At 41.4% G+C, this 9,143-nt stretch overlaps 1 long non-coding RNA gene across 1 annotated transcript; it reads left to right on the forward strand.

Moving 5' to 3' along the window:
* Positions 1–7,010: 7,010 nt before the first annotated feature.
* Positions 7,011–8,380, forward strand: LOC107988837 (uncharacterized). The gene is made up of 3 exons (XR_001760331.2): positions 7,011–7,558; positions 7,711–7,820; positions 7,919–8,380. It is a non-coding gene; the product is annotated as an uncharacterized LOC107988837 (long non-coding RNA).
* The last annotated feature ends 763 nt before the right edge of the window (positions 8,381–9,143 follow it).

Here is a 9,143-nt window from a genome sequence, read left to right on the forward strand (position 1 = left end):
CATTTAGAGCTAAATTATGGCTTTGGTCCATTTATTTGACCTATTTTGTTAGGTCTGTGTCTGTCATCAGTGTTACCACCCACACCTGCTAGCCACGTAGCTAATCAGTCTCATCATTCACACCTGTTTTCTTCGGTATATTTGTCTCTCCTTCATTGGTTCATGAATGTTTTGTGCGTGTTATTCCTAGACCTTTGCCTCCAGAGACTGTTGTGACACTGGAAATGTTAGGTAAGAAGTAATTTAAGTTGCAGTGTAAGGTGAGCATCTGTGCTTTAAGGGGATATTTTATAGCTGCTATTTTTAGTTCAACAAGAAAATTGACAGAAAAGGAAACATGATTCTGTGGCGAGAAAGAGAAGACGGATTACATCATGTCCATCACCTTGTTCCATCGATCCGTAATGTATTATGTTGCCAAGGAAAAGATGGAAGAAATATTTTTATTCATTCATGGTGAATTAAAAATGAATCAAACTTAGCAACGATGTCCTCGAGGTGACTCTCTCAACTCTGACAAACATTGTAGCTAATCTTAGCACCTTCTTTTTTTTAACAGACAAGTTTCCAGGATGTTCTGCAAGTGTTTCCAGATAATAAATCACACTTCCTGTTTTAAATGCCAAACTATGACAGAGAATAAAAAGTGAATCCAAATAGACAGGAAATGGAATATATCTGAAGCCAAACGACTGCTTCTCTTCTGCTGGTGTGTTGTTCCTCCTCCTTTATTCATTGACATGTGCACAGTGAGGCCTGTGAAAGCTTGCCAAAGGGGGCGGTGATATTTAGAAGAAGATTTAGAGTCTGCAGTGAGACTTCCGCCAGTTTTTAACTGGGTTTATTTAGCAGGCTGGATCTGTAAGGAATCGTTGGCTGGAATCGCAGCACAGAATGTAGGAACAGAGTAAACGGAGAGAATTAAAAATATTTTCTGTGAGGAATCGTTGGCTGAAAGAGAGTAAACGGAGAGAATTAAAAATATTACTGTGTTTAGGTAAATTGGCTGAGCAACAGATCTGATATGTTTGGTTTTCAGTCAGGTTCCTCCAGCAGCCTCAGTCAGCCGTAGCAGGCTGCTGCATTAGAGCGATTCACTTAGCCATCACTCTGAGGATGATTGAGGTTCCGTTGAAGCAATGTGATCTGTGGCATTCCCACGCTTGTTTGGCAGTTGAGTGGTTGTTAGCAATGGATAAAAAAAATCTAGGGCACATGGTTGCCCAGCAACAACACGCTTCGTTTAAAAACAAATGCGCGCAGTTTCGTTTTATCTGATATCTACGCTCCTGAAAGTCATTTCGTTGAGATTTTTTTTTTCTTCATTTGGTTGAAAAACTGCCATCTTGTGGACATGTGGTTGTCATTGTTCTAGTTCAAGCGCTGGCAAACCTTTTGACTGGTGGGTCACAATGGGTCCTAAAATTTGACAGGCGGGCCAGGGCAGCAGCAGACAAATGGAGCATGCATGTGAACTAAGATAAATGACATGTAAAAGTCATGCCTAAAGGCTAAAATACTTTTATCCTTTTCTCCGCCATCTATCGTGGAAATGTGGGTATTGCAGGGAAAATGTGGAAGTATAATAATAATATAAATAATAACATATTCTGGAGAGCTTTGGCGGGCCGGATTAGAAAGCCAAACGGGCCGTATCTGGCCCCCGGGCCGTAGTTTGCCTATGCCTGTTCTAGTTGCAACTGTGTTTGAATGAGGACTTAATTTTTTACAGCAAAAATGTGTCCTGGTCTGTGTAACAACGTCAGCAGGTGGCAGCAGATAAAAGAGGAATACTTGCGTAGAGCTGTTTAAGAAGATCTTTGTGTGTGTCTTTCTTCAATTCCTGCAAGTGAATGAACTGAACAGGCCCAGGTTTCACCAGGAGCGAGACATTCTGAGTGCACTGAGGCTACAATGTTATTTTTCATTTTATAAACCTCGAAAAAGGGCTGGAAAACACGACATTGTTTTTTTCCCCCCAGTCCATACTTGAGGATAATTTGCTCTCAGCAGTCAAGACCCATGAACAAAAACACAGAAAAAGAGCTGGAAACATGAAGATTAGCAGTGAGTCGGCCCTCTCTCCCCCACTGAACCACAACTGCATGAGAGTGAGCTATGATGGCTGTGCAGCTCGACACCTGATACAGGGAGTATGGACGGAGGCCTTGTGTGACCCAGACCGAAGGCAGAATCAATGCAGTTAAAAGCATTAGTGACTGTAACAAGGATGATAGATGTAGCAGCTGACCTGGCCATTTGACTGCGATGTTTATTGGTTAATCAATGTGAAGCACTCTAAGGTCATGGGGGGAGCCATTAGAGCCGGGCTGGATGACCCCCCCCTCTCTCCTCCCCCACCGCCAAAAAAAAAGACAGAGTTGTGGGGTTTTAATACCCTTCTTCTAAGTCTGCGGTAAATAACTGAGCACATACAACTCAAACTCATTCTCTGATGTATCGTGTATCTGTGGAAACCAGTCAGAGCCAAGTCACTGTTTCTGTTGTCACTAAAGGTCCGGTTAACTGTGGTTGTCATGGAGATTTGCAGCTAAAAAGCCACATTTAGCCATTTAGCATTTTCTGCTGAATTTGATGCTTCTTTTGGCTAACTGTTGGCTACTAGATACAACTAACTTAGAGTATATTTTATTAGGTTTAGGCTAGCTTTACAATGATCAACACCTACATGTAACTACTGTATTTCGGGGCCTACTTCTTCATATCTTTAACCTAGCTAGCATTTAGCATTTAGCTTCTCTCTGACCTACAGTGTTTTGCAGTCGTTTTGGGGGCAGCTTGTTGTTTTTATTTGTATTTGAGAATGTTTCATCTATGTTTTTATGGAAAACTTTGCTATTTTATTTTTATTTTTTAGGATTTTTCCCCCCAAAGTTTTTCTTCTTTTGCTCTTTGTGTCATTTCTACATTTTTGTACTCTCACTTCAAATAAGTAATACAAATCATTTTTAGGACTTAAATATGATGTTGGTTCCTCAGCAGTTAGATAAAAAAACATTTGTAAAAACAGTCTGAGCTGTTGTCTCTTGATCACATAAAATGACCAAATCTGGTCATCCTTGAAGAATTGTCTGGACAGACAGTTAATGAAAGTGAGAGGATCAGTGAGAACGTCTGGACAGTCCTGGCTTAATGAAAGTGAGAGGATCAGTGAGAATGGTGCTTCTCTGCTGCTTTGACCTCAGGACTGTGTAGAAACCACCTGCACCGCCATAATAATCTGAATGTCCCTTTTGTACCAGTATAGGCCTGTGTATTTATCTCAGCAGATGTGGTGGAGCGGTCGGGCTGATTTCACTGATTAATGCTTCACAGCGTCTTCACGCTCCTTTATAACCAGCTACACCCCCCACACAGTCTCAGCAGCGACCCCCCCGCCCCCCACCCCCACCGTTCTCCCCTGGTTTAAATTACTATTGTTGATAATGCGATTGCAGGGATAGACAGGGATCTGAGGACTCCCACACAGGCTGACTGTGAGTCATCGCCATGGAGCATGTGGAGGCAGAGTGAGGAGAAAAATGGCAGGAGTAGGTGGGAGAGAGAGGGGAGGTCCACGTGTGACGGTACAGCACACATTTGTACATAATTAATTTGCTTCCTTCTCCCCCTCCTCTCCTTCTAACTCGTGTCATCTGTGGATGGAATGATGTGTGTGTGTGTCTGTGTGTAGGGGGTGGGGAGGGGGAGGGGGGTGACCATTTGTTTTTTCAGTCACATGTTGGAGAACTGTATCCTATAGTGAGGGTAAAAAAAGGGACAAGTGAAATGGGTTGGTTTGATTTTGATTTTTTTTTTTTTAACTGCCGGATCATCTCTACAACAACATAAAAAATATATAAAAATATGTCTATACATCTGTGTTTATTTGTTGTGTTTTTGTGTTAATTATATATTTAATCTATTTAATCTATAAATTATGTTGATGCAAATATCTAAATTTTAGGCAATTTTCTTTTACATTTTTTAAATTTCTATACTTTACTGATTTTTTTTTTTTTTAATTTTGGGCTAATTTTGCCATTTAGGCCAAGTTTTACCAGCGGTTGCTTCTTTTTTAGCTAATGATAGTTTAATATTTTGTACCTCTTTTTTCTTGAATTAGTTTTCTTAATTTCCTACTCATGCTTATGGGACATTGTGATTACTATCCATACTGACTGACTATTACTTTTTGATGAATTTATAGCCAATTGTACAATACAACAATAACAATTTGTGCCTTATTTAAGCTTAATGTCTAGCACCACTGGCTAAAGCTAATTTCTGTTGTTGTATATGTAGATGTTCTTGGTCTCCATTTTTAACCATATGTTGTTTTAGGTTAATGTAAACTATTTTTAACTACATTTCAGTCAGAGAAATGAAGAACCACCAAGAATGTCACAAGTTCCACTGATTTATAATTGTGGCTCTGGATTAAAAATAATCCCTAGAACCATTTGTTATTTAGTCTCCAAAATCTACAGAATCATGTGTGTGTTTGGGAGAGACAGTGACAAAAGGGAGGAGAGGGATGGGGGGAGGGAGACAGATGGGGGGTGGGGTAGATAGAGAGGGAGGAAGGGAGTGATGAGGGAGTGAAAAAACAAGAGAGAGAGAGAGATTGTGGTCTTGTGTGTGCCAACCCGGTCTGTACCAGGATATATTAAGCCCTCATAAGACACTTCCCACTAGAGCCAGGGTCACAGCACAGCGAGGTGACAAGTAGGCGACAACCACATTTGTCTCAGCTGCAAAGTGCTCGGTCTGCGATGAACTCAGCGACCACGTTTGAGTCCGTGCCCACTGCGGAAACAGAATGTACCATGGGAAACTCTCAGCGTCCATCTTTAGCAACAGGAACCAGTTTTCCTGTTTCCCTCCAATCAGGAACCAAAGACGACTTTATTATTTCCAGCCTCCTGCTGACGGGGGCACACATGACAAAGGCCATCTTTGAGCTGATCATCTGTTCAGTCTGTCTTCAACCGAGATATCCCAGCATGCATTTGGTACAGCAGGTGGGCAGTGGGCGTATAGGAAAGGGGAGGGAGGTTGTCATGGCCATAAAAATATGTAATGGGATGAATAGAAACACACATGTACACACACACACACACACTCAGTCAAACCCACTTGAAGTGTGTTAATGTTGTTACTTCTGTCAAAGTGGATGGAGCCTTTTTTGTTGTCAACTTTTGTCTAGTATGGTGGTTCTCAAACTGTGGTGCGTGTACCACTGGTGGTACTTGAGCCTCATCCACTGGTACACAGGGATAACTTGTACACATTAGAATGAGGGGAGTCACTGACTGTTGTCAACACATCCAGCATACCCTGTACAGTGTTCAGAAAGGCGCTTCCAAATAAAATATATTATTATTATTACATCCGTCAGACATTCTAATGTGTGCGCATGTGGTTTGGGAATTTAATTTACGTTCTATTAGTGCAGATGGACTTTGGATAATAAATTGACTAATTATTTTGTTAGGAAAGAAATCTCCTTCGTACACTGCACTCAGGTGAACCGACCAGACTTGTGCAGCTGTTTTGTAATTTGGTTACACCACCGGTTCATGGACAAAGTCATATTTTTGGCAAAGATGTAGAAAGTAGTGTTTGCTATGGATGGTTAAATAAACACTTTCAACTGACAGTTAGCTTTAGCAAAAGTTAACCTTCTAGCTCTTCGTGTCGTTGTCATGGCCATTCACAGATGCAGTTTAACATCTGATTTCTGGTCTGTACACATGCCAGAATAAATATCAAGGACTTTGGTAGCAAATGAATTTCCCATTGTCACGAGGACGTTCTTCCTGAATGAATCAGTATCACACATCCAGTTAATTATTGATGATGACATTAAGACGACCTTTGTGTAGATAAACACTTGGGACAAATGAAGCTTGATGTTATGTGAAGTAAAAATATGCATAACAAGTTTCCAGGAAACGAAAAACATTAACAGTGAATTTGTGGGTAGAAGAGTTCCTCTTAGGTCTTAGAGTCGACTCAGATGAACATGATCACGATCATGAAACATCTCCATCAGGCAGGCTATGAAATCAACTCTCCACAGGACTGTTGATGTCTACTGCTGCTGGTTGATTGTGTGCATTATTTGTTTTAAGGGCGTGTGTGTTTGGTTAAGTCCTTGTCATTCTCCTCTCTCTCTCTCTGTCTGTCTCTCTCTCTCTCCCTCTCTCTCTCTCTCTGTCCCTCCCCCTCTCACAGCTTCTTGCTCTCACTCACCCCTATCACAGACACTGCAGTGCGGAGAAAACTTGAACCGTGCCCAACTCCTGTGTGCTTCATTCACACACACACACACACACACACACCAAGGATAAAAGAGAATCAACCTGTGGTCACAGAGAAACTAATGAAACAATGTGCCTTCAAACAGATAATGGTGACGGTACAACTGAATTACTGAGTATAAACCTATAAACCTAAATCTGTCAAAAATAAATAAATAATAATTTAAACTTTTTAACAGATTTGCAGATTAGTTATTACCTGCCTAAAATCAATGCATTTGGGGACGACATGTTTGTTGAAGTAGACAGAAACACAGTATGACTAAGGAAATCACTTGTTTAAAAACCCTAAGGTGAATGTAGTTAAAACAGATTAGGGTTTTGTCAGTGAGCCGTGTCGCTGATTTGAAGGGCCACCTGGTGGTAAATAAGATTAAAATCGTTGCATATAAGATGTTGAATTGTGCCACCCAGTGGTACACGAGAGAATATTTCCCCCGCGATACTTTTCACCACCTAATACTACTCTGTTCTGTCAGATAGACTTTGGACCTTAAACACACGTTTTAGCCATTTTTACTTTGATCCTGTCATTTTAAAATGACACTTCAAATAAACTGTAAATTGGTAGCATGTTAACTCCGCGCCGTTAAGCGGCAGCAGAGCGCGTCACTGCAATGCTCCTATTTCCGGCCACAAAGCATTGTGGGTAGTACTTCGTGGCTCATAAATTAGAACGTAACGACAACGTTTGAACTTACTTCACCAGGGGATACTGAGTGGTAGATGTGTGTTAGCTGCGTGTTAGTGCGTACTTAGATTTTGAAGTACTTTTTTTTCTCTAATTTTGAATCGTTTTAATTTATTAGACGGGAAGGAGAGATTGTCTCGTATTCTTTTCCAGAAATAATTTAGCAAATAATTTGCTCACTGTCGGATTTTTCTCATCCATATTTTTTGTAGCTCGGACATGTGCTTAGAAAAAATGGAATTCTCTTCTAAACTCTTAAACTCTGAGTGCCCGCTGCGAAAGGCCGCCAAGTCTGCTGGAATGAGACCGAAATGGAAGTTCGTCCATATGTCTACAACCAAGGAGGCCGTAAAACCCTATTCGACGCCGACCATTGGAAAATACTTCCAGCGGCAGCAGAAGAGGATACGGGCCGCAAAGCTCAGAAAAACCATGGCGCGAGACGTGGATGTGAGACGGAACACGGAGGAGACGGTGTTTGAAGAGTGTCTACCGTCCGGAGCAATGGCGCCGCAGAACACGACGCAGTACCTGATGAATGGTGTGTACGAAGACTTGAAGACGAGCCACAACGTGTCATTTTCAGGTTTCAGTGAAACCTATGACCACTTGTATTGTGAATCAATGTCACCCACCAGGGTGTACGCTGAGTTGGACTCGACTTGCTATGAAAATTGTCTTGACTTCCAACAGAGGAACTTTGAAGAAATGTTCGGCCTGTATGCATGAACCGGAAATGAGCTGGTCGCCATGACTCTGTGAAACTGATCCGACACGTTTCGCCATACTGACAAAAGTACAAGGTGTGATTGGTTCAAATACCAAATGTGGTGTTCAAATCATGTTATAGCTGTTTTTTGTGTATGGGCATGATTCATTGTTGGGCCTCTATTTCTCACAGCGGCGCACTGGACGCTGCCCGTCCTGTAGGGGGCGCTCCTGAGCCGTGTCCTTGGAAGCCAACGACACGTCACCATGTCTCTGATTCCAGTCGCGGATTGTGAAATCCAGGTAAACGGGACAGGTATATCTGTTACATTACATTATCACTGATTAGTGGTAAAAATGTGACATGACGAATGGAGAGTGCTTCCCTCAGTTACTGTTGTCTGAGCTGTTCCCAGCAGGTTCTCCCTGACCAGGACATGTGACTTGGCTGTGGGAGGAGCTGGACACCAATGATGTCACTCACCATGTGACTGCTATGAGGTGACGCCTTAAATGTTCACTGTTAAGCTATTGTGTGTATGTTGACTTGAGTTTGGTTTTGATCATGTACTTTTTTTTTTTATAATTTTGGTGTTATGCCTTTTCAATAGTACTTATATGCGTAATGTGTTCATTAAAATCTTTAACTGATCAATTCACTGTTTTTGGTTTCTATATACTTAATTTTCAGGACAATGTTATATGGTGGCCACTATTCTATTAGGTCACAATGTTGACATTGTAGCACTACCTATACAAATACACACTTCCCGTGCAGTCTGGTGTCTGTAGAGGGTTTATTGATCCAAACAATCAGATTAAATCCCATGGTTGTAAGTAAAGGTGTACATAACCCAGGTACTTTAATAAATACTATATTGGTGACGTGTGCCCCGCCAGTGCTCATAATTCACCACCAGGTGGCAGTCATGACCAATAAACAATCCCATGGTGACTAGTTCTGCGGTTGGTGTATGAAGTAAATACAATCACAAGAAAATTGCCGTTTGTGGTACATGAGTTTAATAACATCCAAATTATGTATTGGTGAAGTCGGACCCCAGTTATTTTTGCAGTGACAGGTTAATACCAATTCTGCAACGACAGGGTCTTTCATCTCTGGCTGTATGTGATCTCTATCAGTGATGTTTTACACATTTTGCTCCCTTTAAGGCATCACTACAAACAAATGTTGCGTGTAGAGGATATAATGCTGTTTTATCTTGACTCTTGATCATTCCCTGTTGGTTGTTGAGCCTGATATTCCAGCCAGTGTGAAGTTAATTTAGTGGTCTTTGAGTCTTCTGTTATCGTAAAGGTTTCTTGGGATGTCAATAAAACTTGGGACTACTGAGAGCAACAATACCCTTCTGTAGTACCCTTCACCATCAGTCAATACCAGCTACAGACTAGTCTGA

The sequence above is a fragment of the Cynoglossus semilaevis genome, chromosome 8, assembly GCF_000523025.1.
Source record: "Cynoglossus semilaevis isolate Cse_v1.0 chromosome 8, Cse_v1.0, whole genome shotgun sequence".
NCBI lineage: Eukaryota > Metazoa > Chordata > Actinopteri > Pleuronectiformes > Cynoglossidae > Cynoglossus > Cynoglossus semilaevis.